The 20,151-nt window shown below is 40.8% G+C and overlaps 1 long non-coding RNA gene across 1 annotated transcript in view; it reads left to right on the plus strand.

Annotated features, from left to right (window-relative positions):
- LOC131901631 (uncharacterized) overlaps window positions 1-20,151 on the plus strand; it is a 113,914-nt gene that overhangs the window by 82,186 nt on the left and 11,577 nt on the right. Inside the window, exon 2 of the long non-coding RNA XR_009376812.1 lies at window positions 15,707-15,855. This is a non-coding gene — a long non-coding RNA (uncharacterized LOC131901631). The remainder of the gene's footprint in view (window positions 1-15,706; window positions 15,856-20,151) is intronic.

Genomic DNA, 20,151 nt, shown 5'->3' on the forward strand with positions numbered 1-20,151 from the left:
GTTATGGTGTTTAATCACAGCAGTACTAACCCCGACTAAGACAGTAGCCCAGGCAAGCCAGAACTTACAATCCCCCTGCCTTTGCTTCTAAAGTGCTGGTGTTACAGGTATGTATCACCACATCCAGCTTTCATATTTTAAAAATATTTTATTTAATGTTAGTAGATGCATGTAATGTGTTTGGATCAAATCTACCAGCATTTCTTCCCTCTAGTTGCTCTGCTGTCCCATCCCCATTTTCCTCCCAACTTCACTAACCGTCTCTTGTTTTACTTGATACCTGTTGTGTTTACTTAGTGCTACGTGTATGTGCACTGTGAAGTTCCATTGATTAGAGGAATGGTAGTCTCCCAGGCCCGTGAAGAAAACTGACTCTCTCTCTCTCTCTCTCTCTCTCTCTCTCTCTCTCTCTCTCTCTCTCTCTCTCTGTCTCTCTCTCTCTGTCTCTCTCTCTCTTTGTCTCTCTCTATCTCTGTCTCTCTCTCTCTGTCTCTCTCTGTCTCTCTCTCTCTGTCTCTCTCTCTCTGTCTCTCTCTCTCTCTCTCTCTCTCTCTCTCTCTCTCTCTCTCCTAGTAGCCCTCAATTACCAGTAGCTCCTTAGTGACAAGCGGGATATCATGTTGGCATTTTGGCTTCTCTGGTCTTGAGCAGAAACTATTGTTTCAATGTAGACACCCATTCCCTCAGGCTCTTCCAATATTTCTGTCCTCTTTTTCAAGCATTGGATAATAACGATCCCACTCCATATGTTTATTCATTTATTTTAGATCTATTTGACTATTTTATGTGTTTGAGTGCTTTGACTGTATGTCTGTATGTGTATCACACGCATGCCTGGTGCTTGCAGAGGTCAAAAGAGATCATCCTATCCCTGGAACTGGAGTTAGACATGATTATGAGCCACCATATGGGTGCTGGGAATTAGACCCAGGTCCTCTGGAAAAGCAGTCAGTGCTCTTAACCACTGATCTAACTCTCCAGTCCCCACTTCACATTTTAAAATAATGTAATTTATTGCTATTTCAGAAATGACTTTTGCAATATTTTTGTTTTTCTGATCATGGAAACAGTACCTTCAGCTATCATGGATTCCCCTTCCCATGCAGTGCACATGTGCAAACACATGAATACACATATTCGTCCTCATTATCCAAATACAATACAACTGTGATTTGATTATATCAATATTCATTTTTTGTTTGTGACAAAACTGACACATATAAATAAAAGGATGGCGATGTATCCTAAAATGTATTGAGAATGTAGCATTCTCAAACAGTAACTGTACAGTTGACTCTTGATGTTTCTTTATCCCGTCATCTGTATCTCTGTGTTTTACAGATGACAATCGTCATCTTTTAAATTTTCTCAGCATTATTGTTTATATTTATTTTTATATTCAAATTAGTTTTGACAGAAATTAAAATTCTTCTCAGAATAGTCAAATATTGCAGGCTTTGAGTACCTCATGGGTTTGTGTCAGGTGACTGGGAGGTTGGGTAAGGGAACTGGGAGCCACAGATACAGAATGCACATTGAGAGTCCTCTAGTCGCCTGCTCCCAGCTGGCCTGGTTCCTCTTTTGGGCTGATGAACCCCTGTTAGCATTGGGTTTGTCTACATGCTGTTTGGTAACTCCATGCCCTCCCACCAGGGTTTAGTTTTGAAGTAGATCTCTTTGTACTTTGAGAAGTACAAAGCACTGGAACATTCTAAGATCTCATCTGTAAGTGTCTTAGGCATTTTCTCAGTAACTGGTACCTTTACTGATCATAGTAATGTTCTCACAATTATTTGTGTGTGTGTATGTGTAGGTTCATGTGCATGGATGCATACTTATGTGTCCCATGGCATGCTTGTGGAGGTCTGAAGATAACTTGAGGGAGTCAGGTCTTTCCTTCCACTCTGTGGGTCCTGGGATTTGAACTCTGGTCCTCAGGCTAGGCAGCAAGGGCCTTTTCTCCACTGGACTACCTCCTTGCCTCTCACTATAGAATTTTAAACTGGAAATCATTTCCTAATACTGGCATCTTATATTGATCCTTTAATCAAAATGTGTTTTCTTTTTTGAGGCGTTTTTTCAACTGTATATTCAAAAATTTCCTTGAGCTATTTTAAAAAAAAATTTCATATTACATTTTTAATTTTCAAGTGTGTTCTTTTCCATATTTTCTCTGTGTATATCAATTTTTGATTCTTATATTTTTATTTGCTTCCTCTTGACTATTTTCTTTAATTGTTTCTTTTTAGTTTGTTCCTTGGACTTGGTCCTGCATTTTAAACATTGTAACTGATGATCTGTTGATACTTTAAATCCATTCATTTTTAAAAGTAGAGCTCAGATAAACAGAGACAAGTTTTGCATAGGGATAGATTTTAACTAAACTGGTAGTTTTTCCAGAGCAACGTGTATATTCACCTACTGTGTGGAGAAGATTGGGTGTAAACATAAACAATCCTTAGGCTCCAAATGGGAAACCGAGGGCAAACTTTGATCATTTAGAATGCAAAACTTTTCCTTGAATCCCCATTTTTCTGAAAGACCCCCAGCCTCCCCGCCTAACATAGCTTAGCTCGGCTGTTTTTGAATAAAGCCTGAGAGGTACTGAGGAGCTCAGTTAGCCACCTGGCCCCAGAGCGAGGAACTAAAAGGTCAGAAAAAGGTCAGAAAAACACCCTGTACCCTAGACAGAAGCTAGGCGTGGGCGAGCTCGGGGAGAAACCACGAGCTGACCTGGGGTTGAACCTGGCCTCATTTGCATCATCCAATCAGAACTGGCCTCATTTGCATCATCCAATCAAAACCCTGTAACCAGGCTTCTTGCTTCTGTACCCGTGCCCGACCCTATAAAAACCCTCTGCTCCAGCCCGTGGGCGCGCCAGTCCTTTGAGCTTCTTGAGAGACTGTGTCGCCCCGGGTACCCGTGTTCCGGAATAAAGCCTCTTGCTGTTTGCATCTGATTCGTGGTTTCGGTGTGTTCCTTGGGCAAGGGTCTCTCCTGAGGGAAGACTGCCTTCGGGGGGTCTTTCATTTCAGCCCCAAACCCCATCTCTCTCTCAGGTGACACTTGTGCCCCTGAACCCAGAACTACCCAAGTTCCCTTTCTCTGGACAACATATTCCTGTCACTTCGAATGTTTTGGCTGCACCAACTGGAGAAAGGGATCTGGGCCCTGTCTGCTAATTCCAGCTTTTCTACCATCTGTCTCACATTGTGCCTGCAGTCTGGCCTTCAGAAATGACAGGCTACATTCAGAATAACTCAGACCGAAACTTGTCAATGGTTCTTTAACTTGAATCAGGTTTCTACAATTTGATTTCCACTCCAGGCAATTACAATTTTTCAACCTTCTTCAATGTTGATTTCATCTTTGCCAGCTTTGAGTATGTTAACCCAAACCCTCCTGCTTGCTCCTCACCATTTAGAGAAAGGGCTTTGCTGTGTTTGCTTCCTGTCTTTATTTATTCACTATGATTTTCATATGAATTAGATGACTAATACGTCTTGCTACTTGGTGATATAGATGATTATTATCCAGAAAAATCTTCTTTCCTTAAGTGATTGTAAATTACCAATTTCACCAGAGGAATTATTTTAAAACATTATTTTTCTTGTTGTCTTATTTCATTTTTACTTTGGGAGAGGTGAGTTTGTGTGTTTAATATGTAGTGACACAGATTCCACATACTAAAGTACACAGACGTGCCTGCACAAATAACCCTGAACGTGCCAGATTGGGCTGGACAGAAAGCCATTCAAAGGTCACAGGCCTTAACTTTTACACAGCATTGCTTCAGTCAGTCATACTGAGTATTGTTGAGACAAAGAAATGTAAGAAAGATAACAAATACAGTTTATAAAATACATACAATACATTTATATGAAAGAAACTAATATGGTCTTCAATACAACCAACTCATGGTTATAAAGTTGCAGTATTATTTAGCATTCAGTGAAAAACGAGACATTTGGAGTGATTTACCAGTTTCAAGCAGTCTGGATCTGTTGTTGTCACCTAAAAAAAGACTGTCTGTGATTCTCTCTCCCTGTATGTTCTTTTTATTCCCTCTTAATTGCCATTTTTCCCCAGACCAGCTGTAGCATCTATGTCCTGACTTGGATCCAACTACTTACTTTAACCCACAGAAAATGTGTCCCACAGACACATGCATCACTACAATGCCTCGATTCTTGACAAGCTGGCTGTTGAACAGGATGGAATGCAGGGAGATGAGCATGGAGTGATGCTCTTACACATGGGGAGAGAAAACGTTAAGACCTCTTCTTCACAAACATTGGCACAAAAGTACATTTCTTTTCACCTAAAATTATATGTAAATATGATACTGAAATTTCATTTGAGGCCAAGAAAGGAGCAAAATGTCAGGTCATTTGCCTTTTCTCTGAGTCTTGCATTGAAACAGTCCCATTTTAAAAACTATTTTATGTTAATATTTTATTGTAATCATAATTATATGTACTTGGGTAGGAGTATGTAAATGACTGTGAGCACAGGTACCCATTGAGTCCAGATGCATTGGATTTCCTGGAACTGGATATTCAGGCAGTTATGAGCCCTCTGCAAAAGTAACATGCTCTCTTAATTGCTGAGCCATCTCTTTAGCTCCCAAAATTCTCATTTACATAACATAATTGATACACATATACATTCTAAACTTTCATTGTAGATGAGTCTCAAAAAGGGGGCATTTGTAAGAGGGCAGTCAACTTCAGGAAGCAGTACATTAGATGCCCATGACTGTAAAAACTTTGCCTTCTAACAAAATAATAATAATATTAAACTTGTACATTTCCAAAACTGGAAGTTATCTCAGACATCTCTTCTAAATGTTGATTACTTCTGAAATATTCTGGTAGACTTGGTTGGGTCTAAACCAATTCAACACAAGGTATTGATATCAACCGTGCTTTTGAGACCCACTGAGGCAGCGTTATGCGTGATGCAGATAGACACATCTGTACTTTGTCCTTCAGAACCCAAGAAAATTGGACCTCTTCCTTATGAGACAAGGATGTTTCTTGATGCTTTTATGCCAGTCAGGAATAATTAGAGAAGGTTTAGCCATGGTCACTGTCAAGAATTACATAACTGGTACCAATCCTCTCCCTCCTGGTTAACCACTCTACTTACAGCAATGACTGAGTCGTTAATCCTTTTGCTCCCTAGCCCTTACTTTGGGATCTTGCTTGCTTAACTTCTATGTACTTATCTATGTAAAGCAAAGAATAAATTATGTTAAACTACCAGTGCTAATGAGACAATATAACACCAATATTCCCTGCCTTCAGATGAGTCCACAACTTGACTCATGTCCACAAAACCAGTGGGAAATTTAACAGGACTTAAACCTTAGTAGATCCCAGACTTAGCACAACTTGTGCTGTGATGAAAGTAGGCAGGCCAGGCCTTGAAACCCAGCATGCAGATAGGATCACCTGCCACAAGAAGAACAAAGACCTGATCTATTAAAGTCCATAGTTCTGGGAAAGTCCCTAAATGTACTAACCTTGCTTTTTGGCTTCTGTAGTCACTGTAGTTCCTGACTCTTTTGGCATTTTTCCTTCAGTACTCCCCAGTGGCCCACACACCACTCTTCAGTTGCTATAGGAGGCCCTGTAAGTGTCCGTGCTCAGGTTTCCATTGACCCTTCCATCTTGTGGCTCAAAAAACCCTGGTTCTGGCTCTTCTTGATCATCCAGCTACTGCTCCAGGTTTGGTAACCACTTCTTATTGTCTCTTCCCACTCAGAATTCCACAAAGTCCCTCTCCACCCTCCTGTGACCTTCCAGCTATTGCACAAAGCCCTGGGTGTTCTATCACTACTTCTTCTTTTGGCCTAAGTTCCCAAACTCCCAGGACCTTTCAGCTACTGCACTAGGCCAATATATGACACATGCAATCCTACTGGATTAGTACAGTAGCTGAAATAAAATCTCTAATCAAATATAAATATAACCTAAGTGCAGACACCGAGGTCTAATTGTAAAACCACAAGCAGTACAAAAATCAGGACAATCACTTCTGCATCAAGAATTGCACACCCCATTGAAATGGTCCCCAAAGAGAACAACTTGGATAAAATGTAAAGCATGAAGTCAGAATCACTGTGATAAATACATTCAAAGAGTTAAGAGAATTCAGAGATGGTATGAAGTGAATAAATGTCTCAATGAAATTACAGAGGGCGGAGGAACACACTGATGAAACCCAAGATAACACAAACATTGAGTGAAATAAATAGGCCAATCCACGATATGAAAATAGACTTCAATAAAAATATTGAATAATATCCAAGGTTAAAAGAAGCTGAAAATGAAAAATTATAAAAGTCTATGTGGAAAGGAAAACCAACAGAATGGATTGTGTATACAATAGATTATTAGGGTTTGAAGACAAGACAGAGGAATTGGAACATTCAATTAAAGAAAAGAATAAACAATCAAACAACAACAAATCCATAATTATAGGATCTTTGAAACACCATGAAAATAAAAAATCTATTGATTATCCAAGAAAAAAGAAAACCTCAGATGAAAGACATAGAAAACATTTTCAACAGATATCATAAAAGAAAAATTTCTAGGTCTAGGGAAAGAGATGGCCATCCAGTTTAAAGAGGCACTGAGAACACCAAACTGACAAAACCAGGAAACAGCCTCCATATGCTACATTGTAGTTAAAATACAAATTGTGCAGAACAAAGAAAGGATATTAAAAGCTACATGAGAAGCTGCAAGTCACATATAAATGCGTGCCCCTCAGAACAACAGACTGTTTCTCTGTGGGAATAGTAAAAGCCAGAAGAGCTTAGAACAATGTGATTCGAATTTGGGACTAACACAGATGCCAAACCAGACTACTCTACCCAGCAAAACTATTCATCATGATTGAAGGATAATGAAAGAAAAACTATCTATGATGAAAGCAAACTAAAGACATTTGTGATCACAAAAAAAGCCATTCAAGGAGATACAGGGAAAAATAGGTGATGGTAGGATAACAGCTACTCAAAGTAGAACTGAGAAAACAAATCTCAGGAAATCAACAAAATGACAGAAATTAATACACAGCTTTCAAAAATTACTGAGTATTAATGACCTTACTTGCCAATCAGAGGACACAGACTAACCATAGAATTAGAAGAATAAAAAGGAATTTTTGTTGTTGTTGTCTACAAGAAAAACACTTAACCTCTAAAGATAGAAATGACTTAGAGTGAAAGGATAGAAAAAATATCCCAAGCAAATGGAAGCAGAAAACAAGGGATCATCACTATTCTAATATCAGACAAAATAGACTTTGATCCAATGTAATTTGATGAGCTAAAGACAGTCACTTCATTCTGATCAACAGAACAGCACAGTAAGAAGCCATTATAATTCTAAACATTTACATATCAAGCCCAGATATTTCCAATTTCATAAAACAAATATGACTAGGCATTAAACCATGTATTAACCCAGTATAGTAATAGCCAATGACTTCAGCATCCCACTTCCACTAAGGGACAGTTAATTCAGACAAAACATAAGCAATGAAATATTACACTTAAATTATGACATGAAACAACTGGCTTTAACAGACATCTACAGAATATTTTATCCAAACATTACAGAGTATACATTCTAAGAAAGCTGTGAAACTATTCTAAAGTAGATCATATACTAAGAAGAAGGAAAACCTCACTATGTACAGAAAAATTGAAATAATTCCCTCCATCCTATCTGACTGCGGTTGACTAAAACAAGAAATCAACAGCAAGAAAAACTACAGAAAACACACACACTTGTGGATATTAAACAATACATTTTTTAATGCTGAATGGCTTGCTGAGGAGATCAAGAAGGGAGTAAAAACATTCCTAGCGTTTAATGATAATGAAAATCACAATGTACCAAAACTTATGGAACACAAGGAAGGCAGTCGATAGAGGTCAGTTTATATCTCTAAGCACCTACCTCACAAAATAAGAGATATTTGAAGTGAGAGGCTGAAACAAGGATCTTTAAGTTTGCTAAGGAATGGAGTGGAGAGCAGTAGATATTAGGGGAAGCAAAGCATGGTCACAGGAGCAATTTGTTCCTGGTTTCACTGACAGCTCGGGCATGGTTTCTGAAGTATGCAGGACCCATTCTGCATTAGCAAAATGTGGGTTTTCTTGTGCTTTGTATACTTTTCCAGGCGTAATGCACATCCAGATTGTGAGGGTTTGAATGAGAATGCCCCTCATAGGCATAGTTGCGTTTTCAGTCCCCAGTTGAACTATTTGGAAAGATTTGGGAGTGTGGCCTTGTTGGTGTAATTGTAACCTTGGAGGAAGTAAACTGCAGGGAATGGACTTTGAGATTTCAAAATCTCACACCAGGCCCAGTTGTTTTTCTCTCTTTGCCTACAGATCAGGATGGAAAGCTCTCAGGTACTGCTCCAGCACCATGCCTTCCTGTCTGCCACCATGGTCCTCACCATGAGGATAGTGACAGAAGAGATATCAAGACAGCCGAGTATTAGCAGCGTAGTGTGGTTATTAGTGATCACTCTTACACAAACATACAATGAAAAGGAACAAGAAGAGCTAGGAAAAATACAAAATGTACAGTTTAAGGAGGAAAGGAGCACCAGAAAATATAACGTTGAAGATGAAAGTTCCTGTGCTCAAGGAGATAACAGAGTTTAAATAAAAGCCTTATGATAACTAAAAGAAAGAGAGTGGTGACCACAGGGAAAGACTCCATCCAGCTAAGCCTCCAACTTGTGAAAAGGAGTTAAAGGAAAGCTTACACAGTGAAGGAAACTATCAACAGCAGAAAGTTTATACAAATGTGAAATAAGAAGAGGAACAGCTTCCAGTCCTGGCAAGAAGAAGAACTTGTTAGCTTCAGCCATGTGGTTCTAACTGTAGAGTCAAAGGTATAGGAAAGGGGTTATTGAATCTTCCTCTAGGATTAAGAAAAACCAATGGGGCCAGGAGTGTGGCAGGGGTATTTCTTCACGGAGGCCTAAAGAGGCCATTGCTTGAAGCTGGGAAGATGAAGCATGGATTGTGTTGGAGACCCCAAGATGTTAGAGCTGCCAGAGTTGTGGGATATTTGCCAGGGAGAGCTGCTAACAGGGTGTGGAACTTGTATAAGAAGGAGAAGTGTGTTGCAGTCAACAAAGCAAAAAGGAGATGCCAATCTGTAGACTACTTTGACATCAGACACGGAGATGCAGTATTTAGAGTTTGCCCTGCTGGTTTTTGGTCTTGCTTTGGTCCAGTATTTCCTCACTATGCTCCCTTCTCTCCTTTTTGAAATGGTAATATATATTCTGTGCCATTGTATGTTGGAAGTATGTGATCTGCTTTTTGGTTTTGATTTTCCAAGGGGCTACTGTTGTGGGGTAGCCACCAGAGAAGACTGCTTGGCTGTGGATTTAAGCCAATAGAAAGTCTTTATTAGCTGGCTAGCAGCTACACTGGGTGTTCAGGTTCACAATGTAGCAATGAACCTTTCTCAGAGTGAGCTTTTAAGCACAAAAACAGATTTTGGTTGGCATACTTTAGTTAACAAGAACAGTTAGCCAGACGTGGAACTATAGAAGCCAAAAAGCAAGGTTGGTACATTTAGAGACTTTCCCAGAATACCAACTTGACGAATTAGGCCCTTGTTTTAGATTTGGCTGGTCATGTTGCTAACATGCTGAGTTTAATAGCCTGAATGGTACTTCCATTATGGAGTTAGTTGTGCTAAGATTTGGGACCCTGTTACATTACAGTTAAGAGATTACCTTGAGTCTCAGAAGAGGCTTTTGACTTTTAAACAGTGTTGAGATTTTGAATGACTATGGGAACTTTTGAAGTTGGACTAAATGAATTGTACATTATGATATAGCTGCAAGTCTATGGGGGCCAAGAGTTGGAATGAAGTGGTTTAAATGAGAATGCCCTCCTCCTGTAGTCTCTGTCTTAGTTAAGGTTTCTATTGCTTTGAAGAGACTCCATGACCATGGCAACTCATAAGGAAAACATTTAATGGGGGGGGGCTTGTTTACAGTTTCAGAAGTTCAGTCCATTATCATCATGGTGGGAAGCATGGTGGTGTGCAGGCAGACGTGGCACTGGAGAAGAGCTGAGAGTCCTACATCTTGAAGGCAACAGGAAATCTACTGGGACACTGAGCAAAGCTTAAGTAAAAGAGACCTCAAAGCCTGCTCCCACAGTGACACACCTCCTTCAACAAGGCCATACCTCCCTCAACAAGGCCGCACCTCCCAATAGTGCCACTCCCTATGAGCTTATAGAGGTCAGTTATACTCAGACTACCACAGGCCCATATATTTGAATGCTTAGTCATCAGTTGATGAACTGTTTGGAAGGGTTAAGTGGTATGTCCTTGTTAGAGAAAGTGTGCCACTGGAAATGGGCTTTGAGGTTTCAAAACCCACCCACTCTATGGATCAGGATGTGAAGCTTTCAGCTACTGCTCCAGCACCATGTCTTTCTGCCTGCCACCATGCTCCCAGCCATTATGATAGTGGACTGACCCTCTGGAATTGTAAGCAAGGCCCTAATTAAATGTCTTCCTTTGTAAGAGTTGTCTTGGTCATGATGTCTCTTTACAACACTGGAATAGTGACTGTACTGGATAGTTTTATGATAACTTGACTCACAAGTTAGAGTCATCAGAAAGGAGGGTCCTCAATTAAGAAATTGTTTCCATAAGATTGGACTGTAGGCAAGCCTGGAGAGCATTTTCTTAGTGATTGATGGGTGAGGACCCAGGTCATTGTGAGTAGGGCCTCCCTTGGGCTGGTAGTCCTGGATTTTATAAGAAAGCAGGCTGAGCAAACCGTGAAGAGAAAGCCAATAAGCAAGACTCCTCCATGACCACTGTGTCAGCTCCTGCCTCCAGATTCCTGCCCTGTTTGAGTTCTTGTCCTGACTTCTTTCAGTGATGGAGTATGATGTGGAATTGTAAGCAGAGTAAACCCTTTCCTCCCCAAGTTGCTTTGGGTATGGTGTTTTATCACAGTAGTAGTACTTCTAACTATGACAGGACTAAGCCACTGACCCAGTATAAACAAAGCAGCTATAGGCTGTGATCAGGCTCCATACAGGACAGCTGGTAAAGAGAACTGAGATCACGTGCTAGAAGGCCCATGAAATGTAGTTTAAAAAAATATAAGGCATCAAAAGATCAAGAATGTCCAGGGGATTTTTAGAAAATAGAATAAAATGTATAAAAATTCAAAATATGTTTTAAAAGTTGTAGTCAAGAGGCTTCAGCAGTGAAGAGCCCCGGATGCTATTCCATAGGACCCGGGTTCAATTTCCTTTACCCAATTGGTGGCTTACAGCCTGTAACTCCAGACCCATGGCATGTAATGCCCCTTTTTGGCCCTTTTCTGCACACATGTGGTGGACAGACATATATAGAGGTAAAACTCTCATACACATACTTTTTTTTTAATTTTTTTTTTTAAATTTTGCAATACAATTCAGTTCTACATATCAGCCACGGATTCCCTTGTTCTTTCCCCTCCTGCCCCCCTCACCTTCCCCCCAGCCCACTCCCCATTCCCACCTCCTCCAGGGCAAAGCCAAGTTGTAATTGAGAATGTTATCTACAAACTCAGACAGAAAATATGAGAGGCATGTTAGTAATAAGAATGAGGGTAGCCAGGCGGTGGTGGCGCACGCCTTTAATCCCAGCACTTGGGAGGCAGAGCCAGGCGGATCTCTGTGAGTTCGAGGCCAGCCTGGGCTACCAAGTGAGTTCCAGGAGAGGCGTAAAGCTACACAGAGAAACCCTGTCTCGAAAAACAAAAACAAAAAAAAAAAAAAAAAAAAATAAGAATGAGGGTGCAATGTCTTAACGGAGTTTCAAAATAGTGGAGAACAGATAATGTTGGAACAAATGACACCAGAGCTAGGGTATTCATCCAAAACCTTAAAGGGTCATTCTTAGACCTTGCATATGCTTTCAGTTAAAGCAAAATTCCATGAAAATATTGCTTTAATTACAAATTGTTAAAGTAAAAAATGTAAGCAGTGGCTGAATGCTGACAGTGAATTAAGAGTGTCTATTTTTTAAGAGAAAAATAATCCTCAATATAGAATTGTATAGCAAAGAAAATCACTTCTTTTAGGGTTGTGGGGAAATAACAGAGTATTTTTTTCTGAAGTCTAGTAGAAAATTCCCATTAAAACAAAATCAAACTAACCCTAAATGCAATCCTTTGGTGTGATTCACACGAGATGAAGTGTGAGCAGACATCCCCAGTATACGATTTCGTTGGTGGAAAGCAGCCCAAGCATGAGCACCAATTGACTGGTGTGGAAGCCAGAGGCTCAGGGCACAGGAGGAGGATGGAAGGAAAAGGGCTGATTTTCAGCTTTGTCAAGCACATGCATTAACATCAGTCGGGGAAGACAGGCATGGCTGTGCATCCATCTTAGGCAATAAGTGTGCAAGGCCAATGAGGCCAGACTGAACTGCACAGTGAGACACTTTCACAAAATCCAAATGCTGGAGTGGTGAAGGGCTTGTCCAGTAGGGGCAAGGTCCTGGGTTTGAACTCCAGCACCAGAGTGGGGGGAGCTAGAGTAAATGAACTGTTTCCATACAAGTGAAAGGATAAAAGAGATTGAACACACATGCATACACATACTGCATTAATCACTTGTCTCTTTGCTATGATCAAATACCTGACAGGAAGCAACTGAAGGCAGGAAGGATTTAGGGAGTAGCCATCACTGGAAGTTTCTACCCAGAGCTCCATGTCCCAGTAGCCTAACATTTATCAGCTATACCCCATAATCCAACAGGTTCTGTAACCTTCAAAATTAAAATTTCCACCTGGAAGCCATGTGCTCAAACCCTTTAGCCTTTGGGTGATAAAATGATAAAAAAAAGAAACAAGAAAAAATAAATCTCCCAAATTAGAAAAGGAAGTAGAAATGGAGCTTCTTTGCAGATAATGACTTCTTGCATGGAAGACTGCCACGAATTGAGCATTAAAGAGTTAGATTTTAAATAAAAATTCAAAATGTACCTATCAATTGAACATCTGCACAGTGTCAACTGTCAGTGAACCATTTACAAAAGGTAGCATGTAATGCAACAGTGCATGCCAGGGGTTCAGGGCTCTGAACTCTAACTGTGCGGTGTCTTAATAGAGAAAATAAAACTTTTCAAAAAAACATTAAAGAAGTCATAAATAAATGAAAATAAATGTTATGTTCTTGAGTGAGAAGGCTTAACATTGAAATGAGTTAATTCTTCCAAAATTGCACTAAAATTTAATTGCCATTCAATTGAAATCCCAGCAGGAGATTTTATAGAGCACAATACATTTATCCTAAATTTATTTAGATATATTCTAAATTTATAAGTAAAAGTAAAGAGGTCCAGGATACCCAAGGCAATCTTTTAAAAATAAAAGATGAGCTATTTCATTTAGCAGATGCTAGGTCCTACTATGTTGTAGTAATTAAGGCAGTTTGTAATTGAAGAAAGAAAATAGAGATTGGCCAGATCTCTACAAAAGATAACCCACACCTCCTCTCTTTCTCTTTTCACACTCTCTCTTTCTTTCTCTCTCTCTCTCTCTCACACCTACACACAAAAAATGGAATTATGAAAGAGAAAATAATTATAGTTTATATAATCATCTCCATGGGAAAAATACAATAAAATTACTTGAAAATGCTCAGGGAAAAGTTCTCAGTTATATTAAAGCATAAAGGTGACTTATAAATTGTCTCTAAATGTTTGTAAACTATTACCAGAATAGAATACTATACTGCAATGATAATCAAAACAATAGGTGAATCTCAGAAAACAAAATGATGTTGAGCAAAAGCAGTTGAGTAGATCCAACGCTATTACGTTTATACAATGTTATTATACAGTAAAATGAATTTGTTTTTATGGGTATACATGAATAGAAAACTCTTAAAATAGGGAAGTTATTTACAAACGTGACATCAGGGGAGAGGAAAGGGAACAGGATTGTAACACTTTATTTCATTGTGGGTTATGTGCATATGGTATTCCTTCCATGGTTTCTGTTTATAATTTGATAAAACGTTAGTATGATTAGCATGAAATAGTTTTAATATAACCTTATAAATATCTTCAAACACTTCCTCTTGCTCAATCATATAGGTTAAGTCTTCCAGTTCATACCGTCATCTATTTATCATCAGTCCTAGTTAGCTTCAGCTGTCAACCTGACAAGCCCAGACTTATCTGAGAGAGTTTCATTTGGGACATTACCTCTATCAGATTGTCCTGTGGGCATGTCTGTGGGCATTCACTTGTTTGCTAACTGATGTGGGAGGGCCAGGCACTGTGGGTCAGTACATCCCTGGTAGATGGGCCTGTGCTGTATGAGAGAGATAGCTTAACAGAAGCCTGTTGAGCAAGCAAGTAAGCAGAATGTCTCCATGGTTTCTGCTTCAAATTCATGGCTGGCTGGAGCTCCTGCCCTGACTTCATTCAGCAATGGGTTGTGTGACCTGTAAGATGAAATAAACCACTTCCTCCCTAAGTCGTTTTTGGTGATGGTGTTTGTCTTCGTTAACATTTCTATTGCTGTGATAAAACACCATGACCAAAAGCAACTTGGAAAGCAAATGGTTTATTTCGCCTTACAGTCTGTGATCCATCATCCAAGGAAGTCAGGGCAGAAATTCAAGGCAGAAACCTGGAGGTAGAAACTGAAAAAGAAGTCATGGAGGAATGATGTTTACTGGCTTTTCCCCATAACTTTGTCAGACTGCCTTATAGCACCCAGGGCTACCTGTCAAGGAGTGGCATCATCCCCAGTGAGCTGGGACCTCCCACATCAATCATCAGTTATGAACATATACCACAAGCTTGCTTACAAGCCAATCTGGTGTAGGCATTTTCTCAGTTGAGGTTCTCTCTTCACAAATGACTCTAGCTTGTGTCCAATTGACAAAACACTAGCCAGCACAATATTTATGCCAGCAACAGAGAACTACCTAGGACATCATCAACAGATGTCACTGAAAGGATCAGACAGACGCCATAAAAGGCTGCTCATTCTTCTCTCAGGGATCAGGTCTCAAGTTCAGTTTTCTCAGACTTGAGCAAGCAGTTTCTGGGAGGGCCATGAACAAAAGTCATAGCCTTTGCAGTAGCTGCCTTTCTGTACATACTCTGACCACTCAAGGTTCAGCCAATTGTTTACTGTCTGGGAGCCCTTACCAACTTAGAGCTACATGCATGAGTCAAGGACAGAGCCTGGGCCACTGAGCAGCCCCCACAGTCAGTACATGCTAGGCCTCCCAGCCTCCATGGTAGCTCAAAGACAAAGCCTGGGACTTGTCCAGGCCTGCCTCAAAATGGTTAACTGTAGCCCCCAACTAACCCTAGCCAATTAAAAGTTACTAACATGATTGTCACACACATAAACCAATCCTGAGTCTGTCTGTCCATATCTAGTCTGTAGACCCCAGTCCCCCCTTGCTTTAAAAATCCTGCCCCATTGCTACTCAGGGTCTCTCCTGCTCTGCTGCTGCTCTGCTGCTGCATCAGACGGATGGAGAGTCCTGAGTTAACTTGCAATACAAAGACTCTTTGCTTTTGCATCGGATTCAATCTCTGGTGGTCTTTTGGGGACTCTGGGTACAACAGCTGCCAGTTGTAATTAAGTATTTTTTTTAATTTTTTCCAGGATTAATGGGCTGAACTCCATGGATCTATGTTCCATGGAAATGAAACTGTGTCTGTTTTGTTGACCACTGTGAAACTCAAAAACTATCCCATATAGGAGGCCATGCATGTATGAGGTTCACTGTCCTGAGGGCCATTCCATCAATGCAGGTAAGATAATGTAGTGGAGAGCTTTGTTGCATTAATCAAGATATGAGTGAACACATGGGATCGAACTGCTTAGGAAACAAGAGTGTTGTGTGTGTTGGTAGCTGTTGGATATTAGTCTCACATCTTATTATTTACTGCATCAAAAGTAGTTGTTTGACCTAGTTTATTTAATTCAAGTTTATCAAATTAGTACTACTAATCATGTTGCAATCATCATATCTTGCTGTTTATACATGCAAATTTAGAATACTTTGCCAATAAATATATATTAGTAGTAGCATAGCGATGGCTGAGCTCTGAGGATGTGAGAGGGGCATAGTTGGTACCGCCTCCTTCATCTGGTGTGTGGTGGTGGGGAGAGGGAAAGATGTCCCCACCCCTACCTCCTCCAGCTTGCTAGGGAGCTGACCGATCCCTTTACCAGCTGCAACACCCGGGAAAACAGGCCCTGCACCTCGCCTGGGCAACATATTAGAGCCAACTCTGTTGGTGGAGGTGTAGATGAGCTAGCCCTGAGGTTGTGAGAGTGGGATTGTTGTCCCCACAACTCTTTTCTCATGTGGTGGTGAGGGTCGGGGAGAGATGCCCCCCTTACCCCTCACCCCTCACTACCTGTTACAGACAAAAGAGCTGACCTTTCCTTTTACCAGCTTCAGTGTTTGGAAAAGTGGGCCCTGTTCCTGGCCTGGGCAGCACAGTAGAGCTGACTCTGGTGGCAGAGGCTCAGGTGGGGTAGCCCTGAGGGTGTGAGAGTGGGATAGCTAGCCACCCCTTCCCCTTGTCTGCCATGTGGTGGTGAGGGCAAGAGAAAGATGCCATTTCCCCTTTACCTCTGCCACCTCTGGTGGGTGAGGGAGCTGACCCTCCCCCTTACCAGCCGCTGACTCCCCTGGGCAGCACAATAGAGCCAATCCCATTGGCAGAGGTGTGGGTAAGCCAGCCCTGAGGTTGTGAGCATGGGAGAGCAGTCCCCATTAATCACCTGTTATGTGGCAGCATGGGCAGGGGAGAGATGGCATACCCTCCTCCCCATTAACACCTGGGCAACATAGTAGACCTGTCCCTGAAGGTGTAGGTGTGGGAAAACTGACCCTGGGGACATGAAAGCAGGAGAACCGGCCCCACCCCTTGCTCATTGCTGTAAGGGGTAAACTAGCCAGGGCAACACTGGAGAGCTCAACCTGGTGGTGAGGACAAGGGAGACCTGGTAGGTCTATCAACCTTGCAACTACCTAGGCCCTGAACAAGAGTTATGAGTTGGCTCACCCCAATATCCATCCCATCTGCTACCTGCTGGAGCATGTGAAGGGACTGGTCCTGCAGACTCAAAGCTGCAGGATCTCCATGACACAAGCCAACAATAGGATACCCAAAAGGAGTCCCAGTGAGGGTCCAGCATTGATAGTGTAGCAGAAACCAGAGGCCTCGAACCAGACCAACAACTCTTTGCAATGAACATTTGCAAGTAAAGATATATGGATAAAAGGGTTTACTGCACGACTCAGTGTGTGACGCTACAGCTTCCATGATGAGACTGATTTCTTTTAAATTTTATTTTGTTTTATTTTGGAGGGGGGTGCTGCAAGGGCAGAGGGCGGATACAGAGGGATGGGGAAATGAATGAGATAGAGATGCATGATGTGAAAGACACAAAGAACAAATATAAAAGAACGTTAAAATAACAATGTGATGTCTGGGGAATGCTTGGTGGTTGAAGTGCTTGATGCACAAACATTAGGACCAGTGTTCAGATTCCAGAACCCATGTAAAATCTATGTGTAGCAGCATACATCTATATCCCAGGACTAATGAGAGGGGGCAGAGACAGAGAAACCCCGAAGACTCACTGGTCAGCTAGCTGAAGGAGTGAGCTCCAGGTTTGGTGAGGAAACCTATATCAAAATATGAGATGGACGGGCTGGGGAGATAGAGGACCAGAGCATTGGCTGATCTTCCAGAGGACCTGGGTTTGATTCTCAGCACCCACACAGTGGCTCACAAATGGCTGTAACTCCAGTCCCAGGTGATCTGACACCCTATTCTAGCTGCTGTAGACACAGCATGTACATGATGGACAGACATATATGCAAGCAAACACTCATATGCATAAAATACATGAATAAAAATTTTAAAAATTAAGTGGACAGTGATTGAGGAAGATACCCAGTGTTGACCTCTGGCTTCACATGAGCATGTAGCCTAAGCACTCTCACCATCATCCCTCATGTATGTGAATTTACATGGGTACACACACACACACACACACACACACACACACGATTGTAACAGCATAGAAAATGGATTTTCTTTTCCTGGAATTTGGTGAAATATCATATGATCATACATATTTTATATTATTCAATTACAAGTTTTAAAAGAAAAACTTTTTTACATCAAAATTAAAGCAACACTTCCAATGAGGATGCAAGAAGTCCTCAGATATTATAAAGCTGTCAGTTCAATCACAAATTAAACAGAAAATCTTTCAGTGACCATGGAATATACAGCTGATCAAGACAGTGACCTACAGGCTGGAGTCATGTCATGTCATGTCTGACTGTCTAGTCCTAGAGACACTACATTCCCCAACAACACCGTCATTAAAACAGATATCAAATTTTATCTAAGTTTATATAATTATTACCAATTCTAGGCAATCAAGTTCTAGATATTTTTTAATGACTGGAATTCAATAGTAGTGAAATGAGATTTGCTTGAGTGATTCTAGAAAACATGGCTAGTTTCTGAAGAGTCAAGTATGGCAGTGAGCAGTCTGACGAACTTATAAACATCATGGAAAGAATTATAGAGAGGAACGGGGGCCACACGGATACCATCTGGTTCTCGCTTGTCACACTGGAGAGAAAAAACATAAAGCCATCATCTAAGCAATATCCACACACAGAAATTCTACTTACATGATAAGATTCCATAGACCGTGACTTCCCTATAACACAATATATGAGCAATTTTTTTCTGTCACTGTAAGTAAAACTCTATGTCTCTGTTAGTCTAAACTTTGCTCTTAATAATGACACCAACAGTGGGTTCTCATGTGAATGTCCAAATTATGTTTCTGAAGACACTGAGCGTTATCTTGTTATCTCTTAAAGTGGATCCTATAACCTGCTTTCCAGAGGGTAAGCCCCAGATCAGATGGATCTCTGGGACCAATGTAAATGTATAAGTGCCTTGGTGAGATTTTAGGAGCTTTATTTAAGTCTCTAATCCCTGACCATGGAGAGAGGACTTGTCTATATGTCCCTGGGACTGTTGATGTGTTTGGTAGTAGGAACAAATAATTTTACCTGGCCTAGTTATCACCATGGCCAACTTTAAGGAATGTCGATTATAGACATCAGTTAATATAGTCTGGGTATGCTATCTTGTTTAATTTCTATAATGACTCTTTGTAGTGTTATTAAACTTAGAATAAATATGGGAAATCTCAAGCCAAAGGAGCATGGATTTCCTGAGAGCACAGAGCTTGGGAGGGCCTCAGCTTGGTTTGCGATGCTGTTACTATAACATGAGCTCTGAGGCAGGGTAACTTTCTAAAGCTGTGAGTACTAATGAGTGGAATGCAGCCCAACTCATACACCTTTTTTCTTGCAACTACCTCAGTAATATGTGTCAGTTCTTCCCAAAAGGCTAAGAAGGCCACCTAAACACAGGGTTTAAGCAAGAGTCAATATTCTTTGTCTCGTTCCCATTCCTCAGAAATGTCACCACATTGTTTTTGATTGAAGTGCCAAAATGAGATTAATTTAGTTTAATCAACCAAGTGAGGGTGATTAGTTTTATTTCTTTCAATAAAATATAAAAGGGTTACCTTTAACCCTGTAACTTGCATCATGTACAAGCCAAAACTGGTGAAAATTTTGTCTTCACCGAGTCTGATGAAATATATCTCTGCTTAGCTGTCAAAAAACTGAAGAAATGGGCTGGAGAGATGTCTCAGAGTTTAAGAGCACTGTCTGCTCTTCCGGAGGTCCTGAGTTCAATTCCCAGCAACCACATGGTGGCTCACATCCTTCTATGATGAGATCTGGTTCCTTCTTCTGGGGTGTAGGCATATATGCAGACAGAACATTGTATATATAATAAATAAATAAATCTTTAAAAAACTGAGGAAATAACGTAAGACTGTTTTTCAAAAGCGGGATTTGTCGTGTATTCCATTTGATCAAAAACAACAGAGGGCCCTTCTGGCTATCCCTCAGCGGAGTGCTGAGTGCTGAGTTGGTGTTTGACTTATCCTGACTGGCTAATGGGAATGATATGTAATAAAGGGTG

This window comes from Peromyscus eremicus, unplaced genomic scaffold (genome assembly GCF_949786415.1).
Source record: "Peromyscus eremicus unplaced genomic scaffold, PerEre_H2_v1 PerEre#2#unplaced_165, whole genome shotgun sequence".
Taxonomy (NCBI): domain Eukaryota; kingdom Metazoa; phylum Chordata; class Mammalia; order Rodentia; family Cricetidae; genus Peromyscus; species Peromyscus eremicus.